The following is an 11,805-nucleotide window of genomic DNA, read 5'->3' on the forward strand; positions in this document are numbered from 1 at the left end:
TTAAAGGTTTTCAACAATAGAGAAACATTCGTAAACGTCGAACAAATTTCGAAGTCATTAATAAACCTCCCCGAGGGCCAAAGCCTCTCGGATTTCAAATATAATTCAGTCTTGACTTAAAGAAAAATTGTCTTGAATAAGGCGAGTAGGTGAGGCGTAATGGAAGCTTTGCCGCGCGTTGATATTTTAAAAATGGAACGCCATTGCTTGATTCCGTTATGTTATTTAACAATGGAAACGAAAGTTATACAAATCTTTTGTTCTTTAAATAATAAACGTATATCTTACTAATATTATAAATGAGAATGTTTGGATGGATGTTTGTAAGCAGGTATCTCCAAAACGGCTGCATAGATCTCGATGAAACTTGGCATATTTGTAGAACATAGTCTAAAACAGTGGTTCCCAACTTTATTTTGTCTACTGCCCACTTTGAGAATAAATATTTTTTTAGCGCCCCCATATTTTCACATATTTAAAAACCACTATAACTTCAAATGAAATTAATTAATTATTGTGACCTATATATGTATATTAACGGAGAATTCTAAACGAAACTTTTACTACAACCCGCAACTTCAGACCTGTAGCGTCCACAAGGGGGCGTTATCGTCCACTTTGAGAAAGACTGGTCTAGAAGAATCTTGGTAAGTTTGTTAATTCCATTCGGACGAAGTCGCGAGCAAAAGCTAGTCTTACTAATAATATAAATGCGACAGCTAGTAATCTCAATACATAACATACATAACATCATCAGCTCACTATACGTCCCCACCGAGGGGCTCGGAGCCTACCCTAAGTTAAGGGTGATTAGGCCATAGTCAACCACGCTGGCCAAGTGCGGGTTGGTTGACTTCACACACATCTTTGAATTACTTCTTAGATATGTGCAGGTTGCATGACGATGTTTTCCTTCACCGTAAGAACGTCGGATAGATCTACATATGTAAATCGGAAATCGAAAAACACATTGGTACATGGCGGGATTCGAACCCAGGACCTGCAGATTGCAAGTCAAGTGCTTGACCACTGAGCCACCGACGCTCTATCTCAATGTTAATATTTAAATAAAGAAAATACTGGAATTAGGTAAAAAGGTATTTGGATAGCAAAATATTTGTTAAACAACCGAGTACTTTTCCGTTCATTAAAGCGCTCGTAACAATTAATTTTGTAAACAATATGATTATTTAGCGATGTTTAAAGTTCCGAGCACAAAGCTTTTGTTTCTTTTGTACCGTCGCGAGAATTAAAAGTAGCGTTAACAAAAAAAGTTCAATAACACTTGAATAGTAATCAAATTGCCTCATTATTTTGACAACAATGAAAGCTTACTTAATCTTACTAATATAAAAATGCTAAAGTTCAGAAAGTTTAGATGGATGTATATCCAGAACTGCTCAACGGATCTCGATGTTTGGCATAGATGTAGAATCTGGGAAAAACACATAGGTTACTAATTAAGTTTTTACTAACAATTCCACGCGGACGGAGTCGAGGGCTACAGCTAGTATGATCTATGGATAGGTATTATGAAATATTTTATAGTAAAAGAAATAAATTCCCTACCCATTTGAAACCAAAAATACAACAGAAAGAGCTATTTAGCATACACATACATAGCTATGCTACCTAAATGCGCTGTAGACGTTAAATTACATTACACCATGGGTATGAAATAAATTTCCCTTACTGTGGCAACGGTTTCTCTTGTAATACAAATTACAGATGAAAGTACATAATCTTAGCAGTTGGAACTAAATCTCTTGTTGTAATTAGACTGGTAACCTGTAGACCGCAATACCCAGTGTTGCGACGGACAGACTACGAGGTATTATAGGATTTGCCTTCTGAAATGGCTTTATATGCGGAGTTATGTAATTTATTCTCAACGGTATCGTGTTTAATTGAAGAAAACATTCCCTCTATCTATCTATCTTTCTATGTCTTTCTCCAGCCATATGACGCCCATGTTGGGCATAGACCTCCCTCAAAGACTACACTTCAAGAAATAAGAAAATATAAACGGTTTAAAGGCTGACATAATGCTGCTTAGTTTTATATTAGAAGTCGCTCTGGTTTTTCGCCTTCCATTACTGACCCTTACATAGTTCAAGGTCATTTTGGTATAAGACTTTTTCACACGTTTTCTGATCTGATTTGTTATTTTGACCAGAAACTCACCTGCTGTTATGAATCAGCTAATCTTAATATCTTACTAATATTATAAAAGCGAATGTTTGGATGGATGGATGTTTCTTTGAAGGTATATAAGAACGGCTAGACGGATTTTGATGAAATTTGGCATAGATGTAGAACATAGTTGTGGAAGGACACATGGGCTACTAATTAGGTTTTTTAATTTAATATTCTCAACTAGGTTCTCTTAAATGCTTAATTTCTATTAAAAATGAATTAAATACCCAAATTATAATATTCAAAGTAACAAATGAAAAATGATGGTAAACTGTTCCGTTCTGATATTAGGTTAAGAGGACAATTGATCCGTTGAAAAAGGGAATGCCCCCAGCGACGCTTCGAGGTGTAACTCAAACAAACTGGAGAAATTCAATTCGAAGCTTTGACTACTAAGAAATGGACTAGTTACAGTTCTAATAAATAAATCCTGTCACTTCCCAGAACGTAAAGTATCACAACGCAAAATCACACATGTAATGTTCTTAGGGTCCTACAAGACGCGAGCGTATCACCATCTCAAAGGCCGGTAACCCGTCTGGGGTTCCTCTGGCATTGCTTATGTGCGTCGATGGACACCTCCGTATTCCCGCTCCTCGTTTGCCCCCTTCTCTTATTAAAAAATTTAAACATCCTAACATTTACGTCAATGATATTACTATCAATCTGGCACTATATTATAATATATACACACAAAACGTGCATACAAGTATGGAAGTGTGTTCGTTTTTATTTGACAGATAAGAATGTGCGAGCTTGACAGGTCCTGTCATTAAAAGTGAAAGCATCGAAGTAATGCGAAAATTTAATTCCAACAAAAATGTGAAAAGGGAACAGAGATCGGCATTACATCGGATACGATTCAGTTGAATTATTTTATTATCTTGGTTACAGTATGATTTAACGGGCGCTTTTATGTTTTTTTTCTTTTTAATATTACTCGTGGGTTGTCACTTCCGGTGATATAAAATATTGTCATCTCTTTCGTTCTGTTTGTAAAAAACAGAGATGACAACATTTATGTAGTTGTGTCGGCTATGGAAATTTGATCTTATACCGGATGTTACAAAAAATAGTTTGCATTTGATTGTGTGTAGTTTGAATTTGTTTTTTCTTTCTACGCTAGCGAAGTCACGTGCGATCGCTTGTATGCAAAGCTAAAACGAAAGATAGATTTCTCTCTTTATTAATTTAATGAAATGTCTCAGTTCTAATACATCTTAGATATAAAGTCTCTAAAATAACAATAATTGTAAAATATAGACACAATACAAGAGAGAAGAGAAATTTCTTACTATCGAGGGAACATGACATTATTTTGTTTTTTTTTTTAGTGTATTTTTTTCTAAAAATTTTATATAGATAGATAGATAAACCCTTTATTCACTGACAATTATTAAACTTAATATTACAATATTGACAAACTTATTTCCTAATAATTAACCTATGTTATATGCATGTACAATCTATTGCATCCCGTTGCATGTCAGGTTGTCCCTCGACATAGGCCTCCCCTAGTCTCTTCCATACCTCTCTATCGCGCGCTAATGTTCGCCATTCTTTGGGTAAGTCGTCTTCCCATCTTTTGATTTGTCGTCCTCTTTGTCGTTTTAATTTTAATTCTTGGAATTAAAATTTTATATACTTAACAACTAATCCGTAATCTGACCAGACGTGTTATTGCTATTAATTCATTTAAAATGCACGTCTGGTCATATGATTGCATTGGCTCATCCCCAGAGGTTTGAATTATCGCGTTGCTTTCGTGAATTATTATTTTAAGGCAAGTAAGAATATGTGAGAGTAATGAGAGTCGTTATAAAAACTTGGTCCTTTGCCCATTTTCTTTTTACTTCCGCAGTAATAACTTCGCTTTGAACTCAAATTAATTCCGGATTCAGTTGTTTTCAATTTTTTGATGATAATATTTTGAACGTAATTATTAGCTTCATTTTTTTTCTTTTAATTTTTTTTAAATACAAATGGCTAATATTGTAGTGGTGGTCATTGCAATAGTTTTATAAACTAGTTATCGCCCACAACTCCGTCTGCGCGGAATTAAAAAAAACTTAATAAGTAGACTATACATATGTGTTCTTTAAGACTATGTTCTAGACCTATGCAACATTTCAGCAATATCAATGTAGCCGTTCTGGAGATACCTTCTAAAAATATGGTCCAACATTCCTTCGTCTATCCATCTGTCCACCCATACATACAAACATTCGCACATTTATAAATAAGATTAGGTTTCAAATCATTTGTCCCCGCAATATATTCCACTTAGAAAGGATAGTGCAAGGATATCTATGTCGTATATCATCATGTACACATTTTCGATGAATTTATAGCCAACATTACAAACATCACGCACCCTGTATAGCCTTTGATTTATGCTCTAACACTATTGTACTATGATTAACGTTCTCCTATCAAGTGATGATTCGCTATGTACTTGAATAAACGTTGGTTTCTGATATCAAAATCTCTGTACAAACTATCGTCATCCCTGTCATTTTCTTTGACAAAACAGAGATAACAATATATTTTAAAGTGGGAATTTGCAAAAAATCCGACGTTCTTATGGTAATGGAAAACATCGTGATGCAACCTGAAGAAATTCAAAAGGTATGTAAGTCAACCCTCACTCGGCTAGCATTGTTTACAACCTAATCACTGGTTTAGGGTAGGCTCCAAGCCCCCCAGTGGTAACGTGACCTGATGATGAAGGGAATTTTATCTCGAAAAGTCAATTGTTTAGTGTCTAAGCGATATAACGGAACTTACAAACACAGGCATGTGTTAAAGATAACTCCTTAAGTCAAAATAAAAATATAAAAAATACGTAGCTTCGTAAACCTTGATAAGGTAAATCAATTGAAAACGTGATCTGATTTAATACAAGTAAACCTTGTAATAGACTATCAAAGAATCCGAAGAAAAATGGATACAAAAGTACTTTCACAAACATAATGGAATTCCGATACGGAATCGTATTTTTCGCCTCAAAACATATGTTCATACCAGTTGATTGATCATACGGACGTGTGTCCGACAAAGTGCACAGAGATTTATTGTGTATGTTCTTTTATTTCTATACAAATATCAGATAATCTCATGCTAGGTACATACTAGCTATCGCCCGCGACTCCGTCCAGTATTAAAAAAAATCTGGATGACCGATTAAAATTGTGTTTTTTGGAAATTATATTTAAGTACGAATTACTAATAAAATGATGAAATATGAATAATATTTTTCGATTTTACCGATAGAAAAAGTTAAGTTTATGTTTAAGTTGATTATCGATAAAACATGAATAAAATGACATTTTCTAAAAATGATACCTAGCTAGATCGATTTATCGCCCCCGAAACCCACTATATACTAAATTTTATGAAAATTGTTGGTGCCGATTCTGAGATCCCAATTATATATTATATATACGAGTATATTGCTCATTTAAAGATATAAGATAAATCAGTAGTCTATGTGTTCTTCCAGTGTGAATTTGAGCGAGATTGCTGTAGCAGTTGGCAATATTTGAATTTATAATATTAGGTAGACAAGTATGAGATTTTAGTGTACTCTACGCCCTATACGCTGCGCAAATTCTGACACAGATTTTGTCTATGACCATACGTTGGTGATTATAATAAATATTTGTGCTAAGCCCACAGGTTGCAAGCGACTAAAGAACAAAATGTCGGCAACTCATCGTACGAACTTCTACAAAGTAAGCGTAGCTTAGCGACTGAAATCGCCGTGTATAAGTTGCCATGTGTACGAAATTCCTTAAACATAATGATCCCTTAAATTGAGTTGCTTCAGTAAACTCAATACTTGTGTATACGTCTTGTATAAATAAGCGAGTGCCAATGCAGAATCAATTCGTGCGCATGGGAGCTTCTCAAAGAGATTGAGGCCACCTCACTTGCACCTTCACACTGCATACGTTCACCGAATGGATGGTGTTATGCAATAAAATTGCGGAAGTAATTGATTTTATAATTCGTATAAAAAGTTGTAAATCGATTTAATGGTGTTATGCAAAATGCAAAAATAATTCCTCGTTTATATATGTTTTTGTTTGTTACTTGTCAGCGCAGAAATGAAATAAAACTTAATAAGTAGCGTATGTATTCTTCCAGATTGTGTTCTACATCTAAGCCAAATTTCACCGTGATTCGTTTAGCAGTTCTGGAGATACTTTCTTACGAACATCCATCCATCCATACATCCAAACACTCGCATTTGTTATATTAGTAAGACTGTTTCCTTCTATAACATATTATTATTAATCCTCTAAAAACTTTTGTATTTATTTTAGTTCTTCTTCTTCTTCTAATGTGAACTAATCTACAAATCCTCTCCATTACTGGAGGTTGGCCGTCAGCTCAGCGAACTCTTTCCTGTCCTGTTCCAAGCGAAAAAGTTGCTCAACGCTGGCAATATTGGTCCATTCCCGGATGTTTCTCAGCCACGACTTTCTCCTTCCAACTCGTCTTCAGCCTGCGATTTTGCCCATCATTATGAGTTGAAGGAGTTCATATTTTTCGTGTCGCAGGACGTGGCCCAAATATGCAACTTTTCTCTTATTTCTTTTATCTTTTCTCGATTTATTTGTAAGAAAAAAATATTATGAAAGTCGATATTTCGAAAGTGAAAAGCACACCACACTAATAGAATCTCAAGGATGGAAACATAATCAAAGTACAATCAGAAGTATCGCCGCCACATGTGGTGTATGATGATTGATTAGGGGATCTATCAATGTTTTTGTTATGTTGGTAATAACGTTTTAACCAATAATAAATCAGTTAAAGCATTATATTAATATTGGTAGAGCCGTCTTTAACATCTCTGCACGAATTTGTTGGTTCGCGCGGTACCACGACCACACAGAAGACAGTCGTCAAGTGAAAGCATTTCCGCGTGCAGTCTGTTAAGTGTGCGAACCGGAGGCCTAATTTTAGTCCTTTTTTCTATCTCATCCTCTTTCTTATAAGGAAAGGAAGGGAAGTGGAAGTGGATTTTTCGGATGAAATTATGCATGGGAATAGAAAATATTTCTTTCTGTGCGTCTCTCTGAGGGTTCTCAGACATCCAGTTTTAATGAAAGAAGAAAGAACCACTTGTAAACGAGGTGACAACTTGATAACCTATATGTTACATATCGTAGATGACGATTTGGTTTGTATTGTTGTCTTTGATACTGTCTGCATATTAACAAGAAGATAGATATAATCATTGTCCTGTCTGATTTAATTCTTTTAATACTCTGTCAAAACTATTCTTGATAAATTCCAAGTATAGTAAAAGTGTGTTCCAAATTTAAAATTATAATAGACATTTCAAAACTTAGTTGAAATTAACGAAATAACTAATGGATTATAATCTGTTTGTCTGTATTGAACAGTTTATAATGACAGAAACATTTGTCAGAACTGTCGAGAACTATAAACAACTTTATCATTTTGCTGCGACAGGTGAGATGTTAGGTTTAATTGAATTGCTGAATAAAATTGTATTTATCTTACTAATATTATAAATGCTTATGTCTCTTTAGAGCGACTGAACGGAACTCGATGTAATTTGGCATAGATGTAGAACATAGTCTGGAAGAACACATAGGCTACTAATTATGTTTTTGATAAATCCGCGCGGACGGAGTCGCGGGCAACAGCTAGTAACTTTCTAATATTAATAAACATTAACGTTTTCTGCTTATGTGTTATAAAATTTATTAATTAAGTATGTGTCGACCTCGAATTCATCCGTGCGGAATGATGAAGCAGCCTATGTGTTCTACCAGACTATGTTTTACATCTTTGCAAAATTTCAGTGTGATCCATGGAGCTGTTCTGGTTATACCTAGTAACAGACAAGTTACAAGCTTTCTGTCCTCGGCGGTATTTCCATACCAATACGACTTAGGGACCTTTAAGAAGCGAGCATACCATTTCCTTAAAGGCCGGCAACGCATCTACAGTTCCTCTGGTGTTGCAGACGTCCATGGGTGTCGTTGATCACCTCGGTGTTCCCGCCGCTCGTTTGCCCCCTTCTCTTATAAAAAAAAGACATCCATCCAAACATTAGCTTTTACAATATTAGTAAGATTTATTGCGAATGCGTTCATTTGATTCTAAATAACAAAAAAACATCGTTAATTTCTAAATAAAATGTAATTTATGATTCGAATGCTTTGTTGAAGATTAAACCAAATTCCTTTAAGAATAATCTGTGGCACTCAAGTTGCCACGTATATAATAAATATAAGGCGAGGCATATATTTCATGTTGATTCAATTTAGCTGCGGAGAAACGCAAAGGATAACTGAATACGGCCCTGGGAATCTACATTCGCTTACGAATCAATTTCATTTCATTTTCTCATAAGTATTTTATATAAACGTTGAGTACATTTTATTTTATTAGTTACTAACTGCCGCCCGCGACTCCGTCCGCGTCGATGTATAAAATAACTTAAGTGTAGCCCAGCCCACCCAACCATCCATCCACATCACAACCATCTAAACATTCGCATTTATAATATTAGTAAGTTAAATAAAAAGCAGCTCTTCAAAATTCTAAAAAAAAAAGAATAAATAGTCCTATGTCCGTCTCCTGGCTCTAAGCTACCTCCTCACCAATTTTCAGGCATATCGGTAAAGCCGTACTTGAGTTATATATAGTGCAACTAACACAACTTTCTTTTATATATATAGATAAATATGAAAAAAAAAACATGTTTAGTACTTTGGATGGATAGAAATGATTTCATTACGAAATATATATATTGGGTATTCACGGATTGAAATTTTTTGATATATATATATATATATATATATATATATATATATATATGTGTTAAACAAAAAATATTAGTAATTAACTATCGCCAGCAATTCCACTCGTGCAGACTAAAAAAAAACTTAATTAGTAGCCTATGTGTTCTTCCAGATTATGTTCTACAACTATGCCATATTTCAACGAGATCCATTCAGTCGTTTCGGAGATACCTTCTAACAAACATCCATCTAAACTTTCGCTTTTTTGATTCTTTTTGACTCTTCTACGCTTATTCCTGTTTCTTTTTTTCATAAAATAATTACTTAAATAGCTATTTTATTACGAGTGAATTTTATTATCACTTCTCGATGGCCAATAAATGTGTACTTTACCTTGTCATGATATTTTATTACCATAAATCATGTTTTTAAGTTTAATCAGTTCTTAGCTAAACTTCTTAATCGTGACTTACTGAAATTATTCGACGGGAAGACTTAAATTTTCATCCCTTACAAACTGCTCGTTGACGTAGCGGCTTAAGAACTTGATTTCAGTTTAAGCCGACCTTTATTCTATTGTATTATGTATATAGGAAAGACTAGCGTCGTATGAGTTTTGGGTGCTTATGTAATAGCTTATATACATATCTAATTCATAACTAATTATGTTACTAGCGGTCGCTAATGACATTGATCTGCGCGGAATTTTAAAAAAAAAGCTTTGTAGCCTATGTGTTCTTCCAGACTGTATTACACATCTGTGCAAACATTTTAACGAAATCCGATCAACTATTTTGGAGATATCTTCTAACAAACATACATCCATCCATTTTCCTAATTATAATATTAGTAAGATGCCTACCCTAACTTAGGGTAGGCTCCGAGCCCCTCGGTGGGGACGTATAGTGAGCTGATGATGATGATGAAGATGTGGAGTATATTACAATAATAAAATATGTAAGCATTTTTTTTCTACTGATAATTTTGGATCTATAATACATTTTAAAGGAATTTATTTACTATAACATTTATTTAAGGCTCTTTCAGTTAAGAATGAAATACGGCATGAAGATGATATAGATTTCTGAATAGAAATATAATACAACTCTTATATATCCTATTATTATAAAGAGGAAATTTGATGGTTTGCATTGAATAGACTCGGACATTTTCATTGTCGAGAAACTACTCTATCTCAAGGTGACATATTACAAGATTTTTTAATTCAGCGAGGACAGTCACGGGCAACACTTAGTTATAACTAATCTGACATCTCAAGTAACCTATAGACCATTGTAACATATTATTTCTTAATAAAAATATAGTTAACTAGCTGTCGCCCGCCACACGGATTAAAAATAGATGTTGGCCGATTCTCAGACCTACTCACTCACAAATGCTCATATGCTCACAAAATTTCATGAGAATCGGTCAAGCCATTTTCCGAAAGTATGGGAACAAAAATTGTGACACGAGAATTTTATATACAGACTTAGGCTTTAAGACTTAGGACTAAGTCGGATCTATAGTCTAAGATAAGGTTTAACGTAAACGATTTATAAAATTAACTTCTGAGCTCTCCATTCTAAATTCATTTGAGTAATATAATCTGTGGATATGATATACACTCGAGTAGCGAGCTACTGCTTGTGATCGTAACAAAGCATTTCTGAGGCACAACGTTGTAGGATCAAACTGCTTTACTAAGGGGTCTATGATAAGGCATAAGCTGAAGCGATTTCTTAATATTTAATTAAATTAATTTAATATGAAAGGATTATATGATTGGAATGACTACTTCTAGACATTATTAGTTAGAATACTTTGGCGCGAATGACGTACTTTCGTTATCACGTCAAGTTATTATATCATATGTTAGAGAGGGGATATAAACGTCGACATTTTAGTAAGGCTAGTGTTGCACCAGTAAACGGACACAGTGTCGGATTTTCTTCCTAATATTACATACATAAGCTGCTACTTTTTTGATGTTATTTATACTTCTGTATATTATTTTTTATTTGGGTTATTCCTACAACTTCCTGCTTAGTAAATCTAAGAGAGTGTAAAATTACGTTTGCATTTTTAATATAACTATTTTTAACGTAGTTTCTTTAGTGTTTAAAATTTTAAAACTTTAATAATGTTTTAGAACTTTTTACCGACTCCCTATAAATTAAATGTTATGGAAAAGAGAGCTTTTTAAAAATTATTATTATTTTAAGTACTTTAATTATTATGTAAAAATGTGTTTTATTTTACTAATTACGCTAGTTTATTTTCTTAATACTACACTAGTATTTTATTTTGAAACTTAATGAATAAATTAAAACCGCGTATTCTCTTGGCTTACGCCGCGTAATAGAATGTTTGAGTCCGCTGATATTGCGCTGCCGGCCGTAATCCTCCGCTAGACGGCAATCGGCTAATGTATGCAGGCACCCGTAGGTGAGCAATCAAATATACTATATTTTATATAAAGAAATAAATCAAAGTTTCAGTTCCCTATCAATACGACATAAAGAGGTGACCAGAGTAGACCATTTCTAAAGGTTCGCAACGAGCTTTTTTACCTTGACCTTAAAGATGTTGATTATTAAATATAAGAACTTGGAGCACATTTTTATTCCTTTTTCTTTTAGTGTCTTTTTTCATAAACATACGAATCAAAGGTCTGCTTCTTGAGTTCTTGCAATAATTTTTAAATATAATATAAAAATAGTAATTTCTTTTTTATTTGTTGTTCATTTTCTAAGTGCAAAGGTAACTATTATATTCCACGTTATAACACATAAAAGGTGAGTCAAAATAGTACTTTATT

Source organism: Papilio xuthus, unplaced genomic scaffold, assembly GCF_000836235.2.
Source record: "Papilio xuthus unplaced genomic scaffold, Pxut_1.1 DF827756.1, whole genome shotgun sequence".
In the NCBI taxonomy this organism is placed as follows: domain Eukaryota; kingdom Metazoa; phylum Arthropoda; class Insecta; order Lepidoptera; family Papilionidae; genus Papilio; species Papilio xuthus.